Here is an 11,580-nt window from a genome sequence, read left to right on the forward strand (position 1 = left end):
CACCCGGTTGGTCAGGAATGGTTTGTGCTCTAGGGGTTAAGGCCAAGGCCTGAGAAATTAGAAAATTAAAACTAAACGTCATCATTCAAGAATCGAAGGGCAAAATCAGCATTTAGATTCTCTGGTGATGGGCACTAAAGACAACAGATAGATAGATAGATATTCACCCCCTGGGTCTCTACAGAAACCACCCTTTGAATACAAGGCTACCCTGGGCTCCTGTGATGATGTTTCTATTATACATGCCTTCTCCTGCGGTTTCAGGCCTGAAGTATCTGTCTAATGTTTGTGTAATGCTGAGCAGCTCCACTACCCCATGCAGTTAGATTAGCTATCATTTTGTCTTGAGGGCACTGGAATTACCAAGTTGCAAAGTAATAGATTGGTACTTATAAGGCACAGCTGGACAGCTTCAGATTAAGTAAAAAATTAGGATTTCTTGTTCTTAGCTGCCTTGAGCTGCCCTGATCTTGACATATGAACAGCGGATTGTGAAACTGAGCCCTGTCCCTACATCAGTAGAACATCCCCTTCACACATCTTCTCCCCTCCCTACCCCCAATGCCCCAGCAATTGCTTCCATCCTATTACCGTCACCTAAACTCTTCTGGAACATAACTAGATGACTCCAAAAACAACCAACCTCCCCAAGAGACAAATGCATCCTGCTGGCTGACACCAGGCAGTAACTGGGCCCAAGATAACTAGCTCACTTTCTGAGGGAAGAAATCACTAACAAAAAAAAAAAAAAAAAAAAAAAAAAAAAAAAGCAACAGAAATGCTTGGAAACCTGAAAGCTCATCTTTAATTGAGCCTCGCTTATGTCAGGCAGAATGAGCCAAGCCCACTGCCGTTTCTGTTATTCAGCATCTCTCCAAGTGCAATTGTGAGTCAGAATAGAAAATTCCACATGGCTGAGAGATCAATGGGTTTTGGCTGTTTTCACCTTGACATAAGCAAGGCTCCGTTACATAGGCGCTCTCTTTTTGAAAGCATCACAGCGCTTTTGATTTTCTTTCCGAGGTGGTTCTTTCCCTTTGCAAGGCTACTGTTGGTTATTATTTGTTTATTTCTGACACTTATTAAATAGCTGTTCTGCCATCCTCTTTGACTCTGGCTCTGCTATCAGTCGCACTATATGGAGCTGGAGTCGTTCCAGCTAAATCAACAGCGACACCAACAGTGAGACTAAGAGCAGAATCTGGCCCAGCAGCCTGAAGAATATTAAGGACCAAATCCTGCTCCTGTTGAAGTCAAGGGGAGATTTCCATAGACCTACTGAAATCAAATGCTTGGTGCTTAGACCCCTTGACTCCTGAGCCTATGCAGATCCCCATCAAAGGTGCATTGCATAGGCACAAATTGCAGTATTGGGGCCTTAAATTACTACTTGGTTGGAGGAGTGGCAGGTGCTTTGAGCCAGCCTCTGTCTTTATAGGATTGTATATTTTCCAGTACTGATTTCCATTGCATGCCTGACTTGAAACTGTAATAATAAACAATTGCTTTCTCCCTTTCCTTCTGACCTCAGATTCGTGGAGTCAGGGTTCGCTGGCACTAAACGCAAATGCAAAACGGAAATCACTGCACAGTGTCATGTCTGTGTAGCTTTGCTGTCCATTTATTTGCCTTTTCAAAGAGCTGCTGTGTTAAGCAAACGTCTTTCCCTGGATCCTATCTGGAGGAGTTTGTCTGGTACAGCATGGCTCCTGTTAGGGTGGGGGGAATGACTGAGCGTATGTGTGAGATGGTGTGTGTGTGTGTGTGTGTGTGTGTGTGTGTGTGTGTGTACCATAACTCTGCTGGTGCTTCAGGCTGGTTTTTCGTGCAATAGCCAGAACTAGGAGAATACCTCGACCTTTTCTTGAATATTTGCTTGAATTCCAGCAGGATGGGTACATGTGGTGACTGCCATCTTGGCTGCCATGCCAGCAATTGAAAGGGGGACTAAAAGTACAAAGAATCAAAATTAGGGCTATAACAGACTCAGATCTCTGCGAACCGGACACAGAGGGGCACCTGTAATACAGTCACCAGTGACTTATGTTCACTGTTGTGTTGGCTTTCTGCAAATCCTTGAACATCTTTGCCAGTGAACTCATTTGCTAGAGTAAAGAACAAATTTGAAGGGAATAATTTCAGACCATGAAATATGAATTGAGGGAACAGAAGCATTTCAGGGAACAGAAGCATTTCACTCAAAACTATAATTTTTGATAACAATATATATTTGAGACCATCGTAAACTGTTCCTGGACAATTCCCAAATGGGAAAGAAGCTAAATCTGTCAGTGTATCTATCTATATTTGCTAGCAGTTAGCCACTGAGAGTAATATTTTCAAAAGCACCCCAGTGATTTAGGGCCAGATTTTGAAAGGGAGGTAGGCACCCAAATATGCCTAGCAGGATTTTCAAAAGTCCCCGGGCCCATGGGAGATTGGCAGCTAGGTGCTTTTGAAAATCCCACTAGGCAGCTCGCTGCATCTCTAGGTATCTAAACACCTTGAAAATCTGGCCCTTAGAACAGGGGTTCCCAAACTTTCCGCCGGCATAACACCATTTTAATGAAGTCTTTCCTGCCGGGACCCCAGACAGCATGGAGAATGCCCTTGTGAAGAGAAATATGTCCTCCTCCACACACTATGACTTTGCATGCCCCCTACGTGTGAGGTCACAGCGCATGGAGGATGCCATTTTGCTCTACAAAATGGTGTCCTCTGCGCACCGTGACCTCATACGTATGGTGTGTGTGAGGTCATGCTGTACAGAGAATGCCAGTTAGTAGGGCAAAATGCATCGTGACCTCCCATGCATTGCGCATGCCAGGTCATGCTCTGCAAGCAAAATGATGTCCTCCACACAGCAGGGATTACCACGACTCCATCCGCTGAGAGCATGACCCCAACTTGGGTCGCGACCCACCCTTTGGGAACTGCTGCCTTAGAGCCTAAATCTCATTTCAAAAGGGACAGACTCCTAAGTGCCTAAGTCACTTTTGAAAATAGGACTTTGGTTCCTGCGTCATTTTCAGAACGTCTACCTTTAGCGCTAGTGAAACCCCCCCATCTTTCAAGAGCATCCTAGGATATGGCAATACAATGCCAGAACTGTTTCCAATCCTCCCCAGCATGCTAGAGAACTTTGGCCAGTTTCTCCAGTGAACTGGCACAAGACAGGCAGGATAGAATTTAAAATCTCTATCAGACAAGAGACAGAGCTACAGAAATTCTTTCCCCTCATCTCCCCTCTTCTCACACACACACACACACGCATGCTCACAGTTGCGGCCTGAGATCTGACTGAGAACTAGGAACTCCTGGCACCTGATTATCTCATCTGATCCACAGCATTCTCATCCCACACAAACGGTGCAAGTTGCCTCCTATCCTCTCCAAAAGAAAGTAAATTATACCAAAATAGTTGCCACTTCACAATCCCAGGGGAGAAAGGGAAGAAATCATGCCATGCACAGGTCTTGCCTGTTTTTCAAGTGTGCTCTAGGGAAAGTGGGCACATAAATTAGGCACAAAACCCCTATGTTAAAATAATGTTATTAAGGTTTCAAACACTTGAAAGTTAGGAAATACCAGAATTCAGATTGCTTGTGCAACCTTAATTTGGCCCTCTTGCATGTATAGATTATGATAGTCTTTAATTACATGATCACATACTGTATCTTCCAAAGAACCCACAGGCAACCTTAATTCTAGCATTTCCTAACTTCTGAGTGCTTGACTTTGCAACCTGAGTAAATATTTTTTTAACCTGGTTGTTTTGTGTGTGTGTGTGTAGTTTTAGTATTATTTAATCATCGTTTGCGAGTGATCGCCGATGAGTAAGATTGTCTTTCAGGGATCTCAGTAGTGGGTCCGTAGGCGGCTCCATAACCCAATCCTAGATCCACATGTCTTGTCACAATAAGGACACGTTTCCAAAAGGGGATAGGTACAGTGTTCCTGCATTGAATGTTCTAATGTTCCTTCCGCCTGTTCCTCGTTTCCTCTTCTACCTGTCGATGAGCTGTTTCAAAGTGTTGAGATCCCTCCGACAGAGCCTTCCTCCATTTTGAACAGTCCTGAGTGAGGGTCTCCCAAGTATTGATGTCAAAGTTGCATCTCTTCATGTTTGCCTTCAAGGTGTCTTTGAAGCGCTTTCTTTGCCCTCCACGACTTCCCTGACCTTCTTTTAGCTGTGAGAAAAGGATTCTCTTGGGGAGGCGGGAATCAGGCATGCGAACAACATGACCTATCCAGAGAAGTTGGCTTTGGATAATCATGGCCTCAGTGCTGGTAGAATTTGTTTCATTCAGGACGCTGATGTTTGTCTATCCTCCCAACTAATCCGAAGGATCTTTTAATCCTACCCACTAACTAAAAAACAAAAAAATATCCAAACCCACTCTTAAACAAGAAAATTATTTTATAGCTAGGCAACTAGCCAGATCCATTTGTTCACCACCAGGGATATTCTAACTTTGGCAAGAACCCAACTATTCCATCCCAGTAGCGTGATCTCAGGATGGATGGATAGATGTTGCTTCTATATAATGCCGTTTCCAACGACGAACACTTATTTCGGAAAAGATATTCTTTCTAGCCACTTGGCCTGATATCTGTTATTTAAAGGCACACAATTCTGGTGTTAGCGACTCATAATATTGACTCTCCTATACATATATATATTAGAGACCAAGAATACTTAGGAGATAGTCTCTTGGCATGCTAATGGACTGAATTAATAGAGGCAATATTGCTTAGCGGATAGACCGCTGGACTGGGACAGAGAAGACCTGAGTTCTATTCTTGGCTCTCTCATTGGCTTGCTGTGTGACTTTGGACAAGTCACTATACCGCTCTGTGCTTCAGTTTCTTATCTGTAAAATGGGGATGATACTGACCTCCTTTGTAAAGCTCCTTGAAATCTATTGAGGAAAAACAGTATATAAGAGTGGGGGACTCTTATTATTTTGAAACAGAATGAGCACTAGTCAAAAGGAAGTTCTGAAATGCAGCTGGTGAATATATGGACAGAATTAAATTCTGGAGAAAGAATTTCATGGAATATCCAATATTAATCTTCCATAACAGAGCTTAAGTTTGTTGATTGAAAACATTAATATAAAAGTGTATAAATCTAACAAAGACAACATTATTGTTTCAGACCATCCCCTATGTGGGCTATTAAACACAATATAAAGGAGGAAAAGCAAGGAATGCACTGGATATTAAATGGTGCCCTGCTACAGAGTACAAAGCTACTGTCACAGATTTATAAAGATATTCTGGAATATACGAAATTAAATGATTCAGAGTTACTAGTGATTCTACCCTATAGGAAGCACTGAATTACAGGGAGATTTCTAGGCGTTAAGAAAAAACAATTGTAGAGGATTGTCTTCCTTGAGAAAGAAATAAAAAGAGTGAAAGCTCTACATGAGAGCACAGGAAAACAAAAGAAACACAGAACACTAATAAGTGGAAAGGGAGATTTTAATATATTGCTGAGTAAAATGGCAAAGTTGCAAATAAAACTAGTCAAAAGAGATTTCTATGAAAAGGACATTAAGATAAAAGAGGTTGGCTTACCTTCTAAGAAGGATGCACCAAGGAAAGTTATCTGTCAAATTAAACTCAAGTGGATATGACAAAAAATCTGAGAACTGTGAAATCAGGTTTTGAGGATTCTATGCTAATGTATATATATCACAATATGTAAATTCTTCAAACGAGATCCATTATTTAGAAAAGAAGATGCAATTAGGTCAGAGGAAATTCTATTCCAAACTCAAATTGAAAGGGCTACAAATAACTTTAAACTAGGCAAAAGCCTGAGACCAGATGGCTTCTCTGATAAGTAGAGCTGGTCAAAGAATTTTCAAAGAGAACGTTTTTCTGGTCAGAAAATACCGTTTGGTCAAAACCAACTTTCTGTGAGAACACGTTAATTTTGATGAAGTTCCATTTTGAAAAAAATAGAAAAAATAGTGTTTAGATACAGTCAAAACATCTCTGACATATTTAGAACAGAATATTTAATTTTTTGTTTCTATTTTTTTCTTTACATTACATGTACTTTTTAAATTAAATGTCATAACCAAAATGAAACATTTTGTTTGATCCCAAACAATATTTTAAAAATAAATTCTGATTCATGGGAAATTTTGAAATCCTTTATTTTCATTCCAATTCACAATGAAGACAAAATTTGAAATCATGGAATTTCCTGCAAAATGGAAGTTCTGGTTCCTGCACAGTTCTAGTGCTATGTTTTTTTTTAAATGTTTCCTAGGAATAGATCCCCTGATTGAATAGTGTTTGTACAGAAATACAAGAAAAGGGCAGACTCCTGGATACTTAGAAGCATGCTACCATTTCTCTCCTACATAAAAAAGGAAAACCAACAAGCAAGCATAATTTCTATTGGCCGATTTCACTTCTAAATGTTAAAATTTAGGACAAAATATGGGCAAAAAGATTGGAGACCATAAACAAACAATTAATACATAAAGACAGGTTATATTTTTGGAACACAGCCTTCAGACAATTTACAATGCATAGTGATTTGCATGCACTCTGCCTGGATGACGAAACAGCAACTTGTCAGTGTCTCCAGATACACAGAAAGCTTTTGACTGTGTTGAGTGGCCTTTCCTAATGAGCTCTCAAATTATATGGATTTGGTTTCAAATTTAGAAACTAAATAAATTCCATATACTTTATCCAAAGAACTAATGTGTTGTTAGATAGTTCCCTTACCAAATAATTACTTCCCAAGAGGACACTTCTATTTGCCCTTGCAATGTGCTACTTGCAAAGAAAATCAGAGCTAATGAGAATATTACAGAACTTGTATTTCAAACCAGAGAGCAGAAAACAGACTTTATATACAGATGATATACTTCTGTATCCTGCACAATCCCTGTCATCAATTCTTATAGTTTTCCAAGAATTAGACAGTGTTAGGCAGATAGATAGAATAAGCAAATATTCAAAAGACAGAATTATTGCTTATGCTGATGACACGGAGGAGTTCAAAGCCGCATCTGTTCTTTTGCACATCTACAAAATAAAACTTTAACAGACATATTTAACTCATTCAACAGATTAATTCCATAAACCTCTCTCACAAAAAATGTTGGGATGAACTGGATTATAACCCAGAATCAAATGTACATAATCTGTCTTGGTGGACAATGTGTCATTTTAGCTTCTGCCTGTTTTCTACTAGTTTTATATGCTACCTATAAAAATACCTAAGATTTTCTTCAACAAGTTAGAAAAAAACTACAAGTAGAATTTTACAGGCCTTTAAAATACAAAATCTTTGAGTCAAAAAGAATGTATATAGCTGCCTTTGGAAAAGGCTGGTATTGGGTGTCCTAAACTTAAATATTAGTATTGGGCAGCAAATTTAAGAACAATAGCTGACTGTCATAAAGATGAAAAAGGATTCATGTTGATCCAAATGGAGAATCTCCACATCTCCCTGGGCCTTACCATAACCAAGTATAAGCAATCTAGTCATGAGAAGCATCCTTTATGTCTGAGAACACTAGAGATCTGAGACTTGATTGCCCCTGTGCAGTCAATTACACCCGTACAGAGTGGGAATAAAATGCCACCAGATCAAAATGGTAGTGTGTTACACCCACCCTGCACTGGTGTAAATGACTTCACAAGGTGTAGGGCAATGGAGAATCAGGCACTTGAACTCGTATACAAATTAAACTGGCGATTAAAACACAGAAAGACAGACCAGTTACCACAATTAGAAAGCCTCCAATTTTTGTCCCAGAAGGCCTCAAGAATTGGGAAAGTAGCTCAGCTAAGAACAGTTAATTATTATTTGTATTGTGAGAGAGTCTGGGAGTCATAGTCATAGACCAAGGGCTCATTGTGCTAGGTGCTGTCCAAACACAGAACAAAAAGTCAGTCCCTGCCTCAAGCAGTTTACAATCTAAGTATAAGACAAGCAACAACAGGAGAACAAAGACAGACAGGCGAGTACAAGGAAACAATGAGACGATATTGGTCAGCATGATAGGCACTTGTCACAGCACACCAGCAGCCTGACCATTGTCAAGATATTTGTGGGCATCACAAAAATATTTTAAAAATGAGAAGACTCTTCACAACTTCCTTTTGCACCTCTATTTCTAGCTGTGTAGTTTGGAACAGAAAAAAAAAATGGAAATAACTCAAAACCTAGCCGATTTGGAGACAATTTTATTCCAGGATTCTCAGTGGAAAGGACCTACAGATAGAATTTATAAACGGGTAGAGAGTTTGAGCAGAATTAACAGAATAAACCATCAAGTTAAATGGGAAAAAAGCAATTGTCTTCCAAATGGAAAAGGAAGAATGGAGTGAGACAATAACATGTGCCAACAGCAGTGCTATTGCATGTAATTTGATAGCAATACAGAATAAACCTTAATATAGCTTCTATTATACTCTTTCAGATTATGGGCCTTGATGTTACTGACTCATAAGTAGTGCTGGAGAAACTGCAATGGAGAAGGGAGCTTAGAACATGTAATTTGGTTCTGTCCTAAAATACAGATGTATTGTCAGAAAATAGGAACTGTTACAAAAAATATTACTGGAATGAAAAGTATTCAGTTCTCTCCACTGGAAATAATTGTAAGAATAAGTGATACTGAAATAGCACATTCTAAAACACAAAGTCTTTTAAAGATGTTGCCCTTGTCAGGGGAACATGCCCTGACTCAGAAAAATACTTAAGCACTTACCTAAATTTAAGCACATGCCTATTCAGTAAACCACTTAAGCACATGCTTAAACTTAAGCATGTGCTTATACTCCAGTGAAGTCAATGGGACTATTGTGTGTGTGTGTGTGTGTGTAAAAGAGTTCTGCTGACTCAGGTCCATGGTAAGGACGTGGAAGTCTTTGCCCTCCTGTATTGATTTATTAAACACTGTGCAGCGTGCTGTAAAACTCGAGCACTGGACTAATTGCAAAACAAACTGAAGAACACTCATATGCTATGGTCTCCTTTCTTTGGTTATGTGACGAAATATCCTCACACCCTTTGGCACAGATGGAGAGAGAAGTGGATGAATGGACAGTTTAAGATTAAATTGGGCTGACTCAAAAAGTCTGCCAGTGTGCAGTTTTAGAGATTCCTGGGGTGCCTTTCTGTCCATGGAGTAAGGTCATTCTTTTGTACACAGGTAAGGATATTAAAAGCCATATAGGGTGAAAGCCCTCGATATGTGTCAGGTCCACGTATTCAGACTTTGTGTGGGTGGAGCATGGGGAGGCAGCTGCAATTCCAGTCTGTGGACAGCTGGAGTATTGGGGACATGGAATCTGAGTACACATGGATCTGTTGCCCCTCCTTAGGCCCTTTCCCAGAGTGGCCTTTCTCGCTGGCCCTTGTGGGACTATCATGTCTGGAGACTATTTCTGTGATGTACAGCTGCTCAGCCAGCACATCCTCTTACATGTCCTCTCAGCAATGCTGAAGTGATGCAGGGGGCCTTGCCCCGGCCCTCCACACGAGAGGGGACTTGCACTCAATTGAATCTCAGCTATTAAGATGGACCATCGACTATTTACACTATCTGGGTTCAATTCACATCGTTTGATCTTTCTTCACCGTACCTCTTTAGTTTTTAGTTCCATCTCATAGCTGTTGTGTAGATGTGTTAAAAAGAAAACAACAGGAGCTTCGGGTGGGATTTTCTAAAGCACTCATTGTCTCTGACGCTATCATCTTTGAAGTCAATGGGAATTTTATTATTGACTTCTAGGGGAGCTGTTAGGCCAACACAGAGCAAATGTACATATTCACACAGCTAGCCAGGTTTGCTAACAATACAAGAATGGGATGTATTGAAAAGACTTCAGTGAAAAAGTTACATGAAAAAAAATCTAGCTTTGAGAGAAAGAAAGAAGTTGGCTTCAAACCAGTTAAGCAGCCAGAGAGCATGAGACTGTCTGCTCTGGAATTCTGAAGTTCTCGGAATCATAAAGAAAAGAGGGATTGGCAAGGCAAGAGGATGAAGCAAGGGATCCTCTGCGGGAGAAGACACTGGAAAATTGACAGATTTATTAATGTACCAGGTCAGTCTTAGAAAGTAGAGATTTTCAAAAGCGACTAGTGATTTTGGGAGCCTGTTTTGGGGGGACCAACTTGACACACTTCCAAGGGAGCTAACTTCCAGAGAGTGGATGCTCAGCACCTTCCAAAAATCGGGCCCTCTTGAAGTGTCTGAAGTTGGATGCATCCAAAATTACTAAGTCACTTTTGAAAATCTTGTCCTCCTGGTACCATACCAGCAGAAGCAGCATAGTGGGAGGATATGGGAAGCAGGATATGCTCATCGAACTCCTTTTACTGGTACATTGATACCTCCCCAGAAGGAGTCAGCTTTCCTGTCATGTGCTTAAACACAATGGCACCACTGGGCTTCAGAGGCAGGCAGACAGCAGGATCATTTCTCTTTTCCATGTCCCGGTTTCCACATCACTGACAACACAGAAAACAATTTAAGAGGGAATTCAGAGGATCTGCTGAAATTTACACAAAGGAGAAAGCACGTCTAGGTGAGTGAATGTATGTAAATAGAAAGAACGAGCAGCACATAATCACTGCAAATTGTTACTTAGCAAGGGATGTAAACAACCAAAAATACGTGGAGAGGAAAAAATGGTGATAAATTAGTACTAATTACTTAAACCTAATTAAAATAAGAATGGCTGAAATTGAAATATGTTAATAGCACTGAACCTGCCGCTTATGAGGGAATTTAAATACAGATAGGTAGAATACTAATGTAGCTTCAGCCCTCACTAGATGGGGGTAGAAAGTTAGGATTTAGAGCTCCGTGTTTTCATGTGGATATTGACTGCAACAATGTATTATTTATGATTTCTCCTGGAGATGGAATTTCCTAGCAGGCTCAGGTCTCCTGGTCACAGGTAGAAAGAGATGGTCTTAGATAATGGACATGAAGTGGAGACAATAATGAAACAAACAACTATATCCCACACAGCCAGATGGATCCTGAGACCCTTCCTCAGAGTGGAAAGCACCTGATCTGGGAGAGGGGGAAAGACAGAGGGCGTAGAGTCAGGCTCAGCCATACCAAAAGCATGAGCAAGAAAAGGGAGAAATGAAAATGAGAACAAGAGCAAGAAAGGGGAAAGAGATGAAATGAAATAGAAAGAGATGGAGAGATAAAGAGGGCCTGTGGCTTTGACAATTCATCATTGGCTCCAGATGGGCTATGAAATCTGCCAAAGATCCCTGGATTGCTGTCTTTACCATTGAGATAAGAGCAGACCCCGAGTTCCGATCCAGAACCTGGTCTTCCAGAGCAAGTGTATCAAGAGCCAGCAGTGAGGCTAGTGACTATAACTGCTCCAATTCAGCACCTGAACGTAGAACGAGGCACTGACTAATAAGTCCCTGTAGTGGGACGAGGACACAAACACGCAGGTTCTCAGTATGTGACCCCCCACTAATTCCCAGTGTCTGGCCAGCCTCCCAGGACACTGCAATTCATAAATGTCAGAATCCACTCTCATGAGTTCCAGTGCTCAACAGTG

This window comes from Emydura macquarii, unplaced genomic scaffold (genome assembly GCF_026122565.2).
Source record: "Emydura macquarii macquarii isolate MOO-44397 ecotype Brisbane River unplaced genomic scaffold, CSIRO-AGI_Emac_v2 contig_1348, whole genome shotgun sequence".
Classification (NCBI taxonomy): domain Eukaryota; kingdom Metazoa; phylum Chordata; order Testudines; family Chelidae; genus Emydura; species Emydura macquarii.